The 10,685-nt window shown below is 41.4% G+C and overlaps 1 protein-coding gene across 1 annotated transcript in view; it reads right to left on the bottom strand.

Moving 5' to 3' along the window:
* Positions 1-3,514, bottom strand: part of LOC126184689 (galanin receptor 2a-like) — a 442,192-nt gene extending 438,678 nt beyond the window's left edge. The window contains exon 1 of the mRNA XM_049927183.1: positions 3,406-3,514. The gene's annotated coding sequence lies outside the window, so the exon portion shown is untranslated. The remainder of the gene's footprint in view (positions 1-3,405) is intronic.
* Between the last annotated feature and the right edge of the window lie 7,171 nt (positions 3,515-10,685).

Raw genomic sequence — 10,685 nt, forward strand, 5'->3', positions numbered from 1 at the left:
CGAACCTGCGACCGTAGCGGCCACGCGGTTCCAGACTGTATCGCCTTTAACCGCTTGGCCACATCGGCCGGCAGACAATGCAGAGAGGTACAGAATTTAATCCCTGATATTGATGCTCGTGACTCTTTGGATGCCAGACGGAATTGTTGATATGTAAGAAATTGTCATCATTAGAATTTTGCCTTCATGGTTTCCCGTCTCTGATCATCAGATCGCGGTTCAGCACCCAAACCGCTCCGCGATATGTCAAGAAGAGAGGACATAATATGCTCGGGTGCACACTGCTTTCTCAGAATAGTTGGCTACATGCCGGAAACTGGCAACTCCTTCGACTTCCTTTGTTTTAGTTACCAAGTAGGACATGGTGGCTCAGTTGTAAATGCCAGATATGGATGCAAAGTTCTCGGGTTGGGTACCCGGTCAATCCTAGGACTTTTATCTGTCACTTACCACATCTTTCGCCGGCCGCTGTGATCGAGCGGTTCTAGGCGCTTCACTCAGGAACCGCGCTGCTGCTACGGTCACAGGTTCGAATCCTGCCTCGGGCATGGATGTGTGTGTTATGTCCTTAGGTTGGTTAGGTTTAAGTAGTTCTAAGTCTAGGGGACTGATGACCTCAGATGTTAAGTCCCATTGTGCTTAAAGTTATTTGAACCATTTTTTAACCACTTCTTTCATGTCAGGCAACGTTTGTTAACGTGGAAAAGGCTGAGCTGTACCGTGGTTCGGGGTCAACGTTAGGCTGTAAGTCGTCCTATGACTGGCAGCGTAAGTCAGTTCAAAAAGATCTGAGGAAGGCAAAAGCATATCACCTCCAATATCTACATCACTAGTTTGAAATTCACAGACGATTCAAAGAACCACTTTCAGACTCTCTCTTTGCCGTTCCGTTCTCGAAAAACGCGTGGGAAAAATGAACACACAAATCTTTCCGTGCGAGCTCCAACTTCTCTTAATTTATTGCGATTGTCTGTTCTCCCTATGTAGGTGGGAGTAAAAAAAATTTTTTTGCACTTGGACGAGAAATTTGGTGATTTAAATTTCGTGAAAAGATCTCGCAGCAGCGAAAAATGTCTTTGTTTTAATGATTGTCTCCTCAGGTCGCGTATCATAACAGTGACAGACTCTCCCCTATTTCGCGAGGATAGAAAACGAGCGGCCGAACTTTGAACTTTTTCAATGGCCTCCGTCAGTTATTACTGGTAACGTTCCCATTACGCACAGCAATACCCCATAACAGGACGGAGAAGCGTTGTGTAGGCACTCTCTTTAGTAGATTTGTTGCACCTTGTAAGTTTTCTGCCAATAAAGCGTAGCTTTCGGTTCGCCTTCTATGTGATGGTTCCAACTAAAGGTTTCGTAACTGAGATCCCTGTGTATTTAGTTGAACTGACAACCTTAATTTTTTTTGTATTATCGTCCATCCGAAATTTAACTGTTTTTTTGTTTTAGGAACCACGTGGAGGATCTCACATTTTTTATTATTTATGGTCAATTAACACTTTTAGCACCTTACAGACAGCTTGTCTAAATCATTTTACAATTCACTTTGATCTTCTGATAACTTCACTAGACCTTAAACGACGGTATCATCTGCAAACAGTCTAAGAGGGCTGTTCAAATGGTCTTGCAAATCGTTACATACGAGGCGTGTTTTTAAAGTACGTACCGTTTTGAAATAAAAAAAAGACGTGGTAAGATATCTCAATAATTTTATTTTTATATGAAAGCCTGTACCTTAATCTACGCACTGACGCCATTAAAGTCTGATTCTTCCTTGTTTACGTTGTGTACCGAGTGTTTAAGATGCCTCCGATAATCGTGAGTCCCGCCGACTGTGAAGTACGGGCTGTTATAAGATTTCTTAGTACTAAAAGCCTAAAAAAGATCGATATTCATAGTGAGATGTGTGCAGTTTACGGAGAAAACATTATGAGTGATGGAATGGTAAGAAAGTGGGTGAGAGCATTTAAAGACAGCCGCACAAATGTGCATGATGAATAACGGAGTGGGTTTCGGTCGTTGATGAAAGTTTGGTGTAGGAAGTGGACAATAAGGTGTGAGAAAACAGACGCTTTACGATTTCCTCCTTGCGGGACGACTTTTCTATGTTTCTCGTAGTGTTTTGTATGACATTGTGGCCGAGCACTCGAATTACCGAAAATTGCGCACGTTGGGTATAGAAAATGTTGACGGATGTGCACAAAACCAAACGTTTAGACAGTGCATTCATTTTCCTTCAGCGGTACCACAACGACGGTGATGATTTCTTAAGCCAAATTGTTACGGGCGATGAAACATGGGTGGTCTACGTCACACCAGAATCAAAGCAACAGTACATGGAAGTTGAGCAAGGTCATCGTTGTGCTGCAAGACAATTCCCGTCCGCATGTGGCGAATCAGACCAAAGATTTCATCACATCTTTTCGATGGGAAACTCTAGGTTATCCTCCGTACAGCCCCGATCTTGCGCACAGTGACTACCATCTGTTCCTGCACTTGAAGAAACACCTGGGCGGTCAGCGTCTTCAAGACGATGACGAAGTCAAAACAGTGGTGATGGAGTGGTTAACAAGTCAGGCGGAAGACTTCTATGAGGAGCGTATTCAAAAACTGGTACAACGTTATGACAAGTGCCTCAATATTGACGAAAATTACGTAGAAAAGTAGATTAAGGTACAGGCGTTCATGTAAAAATAAAATTATTGAGATATCTTAACACGTCTTTTTTTTATTTGAAAACGGTACTTACTTAAAAAGCACGCCTCGTAGATTAGAAACAGCAGAGGGTCTTTAACACTTCGTTGGGAAACGCCAAATATCACCTCTCTTTCGTAAGACAATGCTTAGTAAAGCACTGGTGTCCAAAACAATCATCGGGCTTAGGACAGCTTTACTTTACTCCAAATAGTAGGCTGGGTTTCTAAACTGTAAATGGTCAAAGAGTAGCCATACGACAAAGTCATGTATACGTAATCCCGTATTTATATAAGAATCATGCAAATTATCTACAGATAATGTAACCAACCAACTAATTATGATGTTCATGACTTAAGACCTGATCCCTGACACTGTCATCACAGGCCTCTGACATTCAGATGTAAACCATACTGGATTTTCTGATCCACAATGTGGGATGCCGTTGTAGATCTTGTATAGCCACGCGAGGGCATCGCGCTCCACATTGACGTTGATTATGGCACAGGTGGACGGACACCGCAAACAATATCTCACACAAGGTCTGTAACTAGTTTCCTGCTTACCTTGCATCTGTATGACAGTATTCAGTCACAATGTTACCTTCACATAACAGCTTTTAGTGCAAACAACATTGCCGTTCCACATATTTTATGACGCAGAGAGCTCTCTAACTTTCAGACATGGTCGTAATTACAACCGTCTTACCTTCGACTTATACATGTAACTTGTGTTGGCACTGAACTTAATAAGAACAGCAGCGGAGCGGCGAACCACAATGTAGAGCGTGAGAACTATAGAACACGTAATCGTGGCGCTCCCGGCTAACGACTTGTAATGAAAGCGGCGGAGCTATAAAAAGATCCGCATGGTACCTCTTGTGTGTTAAACAAACGCCGAGGAAGTTGCCAACGAGAGCCTACACAGGCGCTCGAGACACACTGGAAGACTTGCCAGAGACAACAACAGAGCGCGCGCTTCAAATAAATGTAGGGAGGGACGACAATAAAGCCCAATACTTATCTGCGACGGCGGCTGCCGTTTGGGGAGTGTGCAGTATTACTGTACTCTGCCGCTGTCCGAGTGGAACTGTTCATGTGGACGTAGTGGGCCACACGTTGCGAGAAGTGAAACAGCGGCCGAACGTCTACTGTGGCCAAAGAGGCGCGCAGTGGACGGAACAGACGAAGAAATCACTCTTCCAGGAGAGAAGTCCAAAAGGTTTCCAGACTGTATTAATATTAAAACAGAGAAAAGTTAAGATAGTGGTTTTGATGCTTCAGGTGTTCTGCATAGTCCCTCTGCAAGATCTTTCCTCTTTCCTAAACCTGAAGTGTCTCAGTCTAGCTATGGAATCCATAGAAAATAGTATAAAAGGCGTACGGGGTAATTGGTCTGCTTTACCATAAGATATCTGCAGAGATTAAGACAATCCGTCCTCGAGTTATCTTACTGAGTCATTGCTTGGGATTTCCTCCTACCCCTTATTCCGTGAACTCTCGTGGTTGAAGTGCTTCGCAGAAGCATTAGCAGCGCCATCGAATGCACTGGAACTTGCGAATCTACACTTTGCAATTCTAAGTGACGATGTTGGTAGCTACACTACTGGCCATTAAAATAGCTACACCAAGAAGAAATGCAGATGATACACTGATATTCATTGGACAAATATATTATACTATAACTGACATGTGATTACGTTTTCACGCGATTTGGGTGCATAGATCCTGAGAAATCAGTACCCACAACAACCACCTCTGGCCCTAATAATGGCCTTGATACACCTGGGCATTGAGTCAAACAGAGCTTGGATGGCGTGTACAGGTACAGCTGCCCATGCAGCTTCAACACGATACCACAGTTAAGGGGTAGTGACTGGCGTATTGTGACGAGCCAGTTGCTCGGCCACCATTGACCAGACGTTTTAAGTTGGTGAGATATCTGGAGAATGTGCTGGACAGGGCAGCAGTCGAACATTTTCTGTATCCAGAAAGGCCCGTACAGGACCTGCAACATGCGGCCGTGCATTATCCTACTGAAATGTAGGGTTTCGCAGGGATCGAATGACGGGTAGAGCCACGGGTCGTAACACATCTGAAATGTAACTTCCACTGTTCAAAGTGCCGTCAGTGTGAACAAGAGGTGACCGAGACGTGTAACCAATGGCACCCCATACCATCACGCCGGGTGATACGCCAATATGGCAATGACGAATACACGCTTCCAATGTGCGTTCACCGCGATGTCGCCAAACACGGATGCGACTATCATGATGCTGTAAACAGAACCTGGATTCATCCGAAAAAATGACGTTTTGCCATTCGTGCACCCAGGTTCGTCGTTGAGTACACCATCGCAGGCGCTCCTGTCTGTGATGCAGCATTGGTCTCCGAGCTGATACTCCATGCTGCTGCAAACGTCGTCGAACTGTTCGTGCAGATGGTTGTTGTCTTGCAAACGTCCCCACCTGTTGACTCAAGGATCGAGACGTGGCTGCACGATCCGTTACAGACATGCGGATAAGATGCCTGTCATCTCGACTGCTAGTGATACGAGGCCGTTGGGATCCAGCACGGCGTTCCGTATTACCCTCCTGAACCCACCGATTCCATATTTTGCTAACAGTCATTGGATCTCGACCAACGCGAGCAGCAATGTCGCGATACGATAAACCGCAATCGCGATAGGCTACAATCAGACCTTTATCAAAGTCGGAAACGTGATGGTACGCATTTCTCCTCCTTACACGAGGCATCACAACAACGTTTCACCAGGCAACGTCGGCCAACTGCTGTTTGTGTATGAGAAATCGATTGGAAACATTCCTCTTGTCAGCATGTTGTAGGTGTCGCCACCAGCGCCAACCTTGTGTGAATGCACTGAAATGCTAATCATTTGCATATCACAGCATCTTCTTCCTGTCGGTTAAATTTCGCGTCTGTAGCAGGTCATCTTCGTGATGTAGCAATTTTAATGGCCAGTAGTGTATATTACACGATGTATGTCTGCGGATGCCACTATTATGTGTATGTTTAGGAAACACCATAATATGATAATAATGAAACGGTATATCACATATTAACCCAAAAGCTAGCATTCTTCGAAAGCGTGGTCTTACGACAGAACTCGATCGGAAGGCATCCTATCAGCGACTGTCGAGTATGGCGCGCAGTCGAGATCTCGTATTTCACAATCGTGAAATATCGTAGCTGTTCGTACAACTTCGTTATCTTAAACATTATTCATTTTTTTACTGAATTGAATAATTTCTTACGAGGCAATACTGGTTTCATATTGATATCACCAAGCCACGACAGCTGTGATCACTTTTTTCCAGAAAGTAATCGTTCGCGTTTTTCATTTCACTCACGCAGCGTCAGTCTTCCAATTGTCGTTGCTCTGTTTTCTGGAGTCAGGTGCGCGGGACAAACTTTGCACACACTTCTCTCTTCTTCAAAATGTTCTGTAGCGTGTCTTGAGCACTTGATTTAGAGATTTTAAGTCCGTTGCTCCACTGCGATTTGTGCCACACACTACGGCCTGACGTCCACTACTTAACACTGCCTGCCCACAACTGACTGATCGAATGCACATCTGTCGTTTACAGTTGTTAGTTCAAGGCTCTGAGCACTATGGGACTCAACATCTTAGGTCATAAGTCCCCTAGAACTTAGAACTACTTAAACCTACCTAACCTAAGGACATCACACACACCCATGCCCGAGGCAGGATTCGAACCTGCGACCGTAGCAGTCCCGCGGTTCCGGACTGCAGCGCCAGAACCGCTAGACCACCGCGGCCGGCTTGTTAGTTCAAGCTGCCACCATAGTTACAGCGTTGCAGTATCTTATACGCCATGAATAAAATCAATATCTGAACATTTTTACGGCGGTGTATACACAATACACAACCGTAGATTTGAAACGAGCACATCCCTATTCGAGCGTCTGCTCTGGTTTACGTACCGTCCCGACCTATATGCTTTTACTTGTCATTAAATAATTTTCCAACACTGGCACCAATAGTGCTGTCAGTGCCTCGGTTTTACCGCTTCCACATACTTTCATAATTCAACCAAATTTATGGGGAATGTCACCACCTCTAAACGAACCACCTCTCGACCGAGCGACTGAGGATCTTGCTGGTTACTCTCTTAGGCCCCAACCAACCAACCAACACTACTGTACTCGTATTTCAATAATCACACAACACACACAAAGCTGAAAAAATATTATTTGTTTTTGTCTGTAACCGCACTTTTATCTAATAGCTACCTGTTCTGGTACCAAGTACCATAATTAGGGCAGCAAAAACCCACAGTGGGAAATATTTACATTTACACTCCATATTTTATACGATCTGTAATTTTAAATATCTTTTACATACGAATGCCCGCCAGGGATAGGGGTAGCCAATATGTTAAGGTTGCACTTTGTAACATAAGGTAGCTATCACACTGAAAAATGCTCTAAATGGTTCCTAAAGAACACCTTAATTTTTACCAGTTATTCTTTTGATCGTAATATGATTTGACGCGTACACAAGGTACGGAAACCGGTAGTCATTAGATAAAATAAAAATGTGACTGTAGATCAAAAAAAAATGTTCAAATGTGTGTGAATTCCTAAGGGACCAAACTGCTGAGGTCGTCGGTCCCTAGACTTACACACTACTTAAACTAACTTATGCTAAGAACAACACATACACCCATGACCAAGGGAGGACCTTGAACCTACGTCGAGAGCGGCCGCGCAGTCCATGACATGGCGCCTCAAACCACGCGGCCACTCCGCGCGGCGACTGTAGATTAAAGCAATTTTTTTTTTCAGTCACTGTTCCATCCGACATCATGTACAGAATACGTAACACACAAGGCTGATTTCGAATTATTTCTGGTTTCAGTTGTTACATTTTTATTTCACGTAGTGAAAGAAAAAATCATTTTCACATGTTATACTTGTAACATTGATTATATACCATCTTTTGCGACTCTAATCAGTCTTATTTAGATCATACGCGTTACGCTTTATTTCAAAGCATCTTCAGTGGTCACTATAACAATATCGTTTTTTTTACAAATCTTTTTGCCAAGATCGTAAACAGTTCCCATGTTTCAAATTACTACTATTTATTATTTATTGAGATTTTTCTCTATGTAAAGGTTTTTCCCTACATAACAGATACTCGGAAATAATTACATCTGTTACATAATAACTTAATTTACCTCATCACGATGTCCCTATTTCGAGCTTGTATATTGTCTTCCTCTGTGCCAAGTCCTCTCACTGTTAATTTTACAATTTGGATCCAGGTGGTCATAGGGCGTCCTCTCCTCTTCTTTCTCTACGGTACCCATTCCAAGATCATTTTCGGTATTCTGGCTTCCTCCATTCTTCTTGCATACCCATACCATTCAGTACATATGTATTCTTTCTCTTACTTCCATTCTCCTCATTATTGCGTCGTTCCTTATTTTCGCTTTTCTAGAAATTCTTGCTGATCTTCTACAGAAGTCCATTTCTACTGCTTGCAGTTTTTTTTATGTGTTTCAGTTTAGTAGCCTGTCTCCACTCCATACTCAGCTATGCTCTCGACTATCGATTAATATATGATTCTTTTGGATCGGTTTATTACATGTCTTCTCCATAGTACTGAGTTGAGCATGCCAATGATCTTCCTTCCACTGCTAATTCTTTTATTAATTTCTACCTCTGATGTTCCCTCCGACTCTAAAATGGATCCTAAATAAAATAAAGTACTGACATTCTTTATTCTCTGTCCCTCTATGTATAAATCATCTAGATCATTAGTGAAGTATTCTGTATTCTGATAATTAATCTTCAGTCGCCAGTTTCTATATTCCATTGCTAACTGATTGCATATATAATTTGCATCCTCCGCGTCTTGTGTTATAACTACTCGATCATCGGGAAATAGTAGGTGATGTAAGTAAACTCTGTCTTTAATTTCTAGCCCCATCACCTTCTATTCACGAAACCTATCCTTAAGATTAGTGTCTATATAGATTTTAAATAATGTTGGTGACATGAGGCAACCTTGTGACAGACTCTTGCTTGTTCTAAATTTCTGTGAAAGTTTTCAATTGACATACGTTATCTGTATGTATATTTCTTGTATTATTTTAATTAAATGGCGCTTTATGTTCACCATATGTGATGCTCTCCAAAGTAGTTTTCTTGGGACAGTATCATATGCTTTTTCTAAATCTATGAAAATTAATCTTAGGTTCTTTTTTACTTTTCCCTTTGTTTCTCTAAGATCTGTCGTAATGTGGAAATATGGTCTACGCATGGTCTACCAGCTGCGAAGTCACATTGTTCTTCCTGAGTTTTAAAATTTATTTCCACCTTGTTTTTAATTATTTTCCCAAAAAAATTTCATTAATGTGTTTATAACACAAATTCCTCGATAGTTCGAGCACCTTTTGCGATCCCCTTTCTTAGATATGGTGTTAATATATCCTAGCTTCATTTCCTTGGATACTGAATCTCAATGTAACATTTTATTGTATAACCTTGTTATTAGTTTCATAATTTTGTCACTTCCATATTTTAAGAACTCCAGACTGATACTACCTGGTGCAGGTGATTTACCATTCTTCCCAGTTCTTAATACCTTACTCACCTCACTTTCTAAAATTTGGATCTCCTTCGCTTACAGTTCCTTTCCTTCCACTCTTCCGTTCTCAGACATTCTTCTCTATTCTCATTTAATAACTTCAGGAAATAAGCTTCCCATTCCTTTGGGGTCATCAGTTAAGATTGGTTTTGGGTTTCCGTCTCTTGTCGACGCCCTTTTAATACTGACCACGCTTCTTTCGCTCTCCCAGATCCTAGTTGGCTATTGACTTTGGCAGATGTCCATTTCCATACTTCATTCTTTGTTATCCTTATTTTTTTCATGCTTGTGGCTTCCGAATTATCATTCAACTACTGGTTGAAAGCGTTCCTCTTTTCTTTAATTGCCACATTTATTTCCTCCGACCACCATTCTGCTCAATGGCTGCGGTTGTTTCCCCTTATGCCCAGCACCCCTGTTGCTATTTTTATAACACTGGTTTTTATGCATTCATATATTTTCTCTATACGTCCTTCAAATGATTCTTCCAATGTCCTTTCCATTCTGGAAACAGTGAACGTTCGTATATTTTCATCTTGTAGGTTGACAATATTGAAATGTAGATTTTGAGCTTTCTCTCCACAATTCGTTTTAGTGTTGTTAGTATCATTCTTTGTCTTCTTCCATGGACAAAAACTCTTCATCTAACCTAGATAATGGTCTGATCCACACTGAGCTCCTTTATAATATGTAACATCTGCAACCTTGAAACTGCTTATCTGTCTAATGATAGTTTAATCTATTATAGAACGAGTTCTCTAGTATTCTGTTGCCAAGTATATTTATGATATCCTTGTGTTTAAAAAATGTGTTGGTAATTTTCTGACCAAACTTTTCACAAATTTTAATCAACATTTCTCCATTGTCATTATATTCTATCTTTCCATTTTTTCCCAATATCGTAGAGTAGGCATTACAGAATCTTGTACGGTAGTGGATAAGTAACTACCATTAAACAGTATTAAATTACTATTATTACTCACAATTTTTGTGTATTTCATTCTTTCAAATAAAGTTTGGTTACTTCTGTTTCTTTCGTCGTTTATTACGTGTTTCTTTTCTGTGATTGCTTTTTGAACTTGAAAGTTTCCTTATAGTGTTAAGAGATGTTTTCTTTTATTACTGTTCTTTTATTACTGAATTTGATTAATGAGTGTCTTTGTTGTGATAGAGTAGTGGTCTTCTTGTCGGTGGTGTTCTGCAAATGTTCAATGGTTGGTGCCACGTTTTCGTGCTCTTTTGTGTTCTTTATATCTTACTTCAAATATTCTGCTGGTCTGTCCAAAGTGTAGAGCGTACCGCTTATAACAGTGAGATTTGTAAGTGTCCGACTTTTTATGTTATTTCGT

Source organism: Schistocerca cancellata, chromosome 4, assembly GCF_023864275.1.
Source record: "Schistocerca cancellata isolate TAMUIC-IGC-003103 chromosome 4, iqSchCanc2.1, whole genome shotgun sequence".
NCBI lineage: Eukaryota > Metazoa > Arthropoda > Insecta > Orthoptera > Acrididae > Schistocerca > Schistocerca cancellata.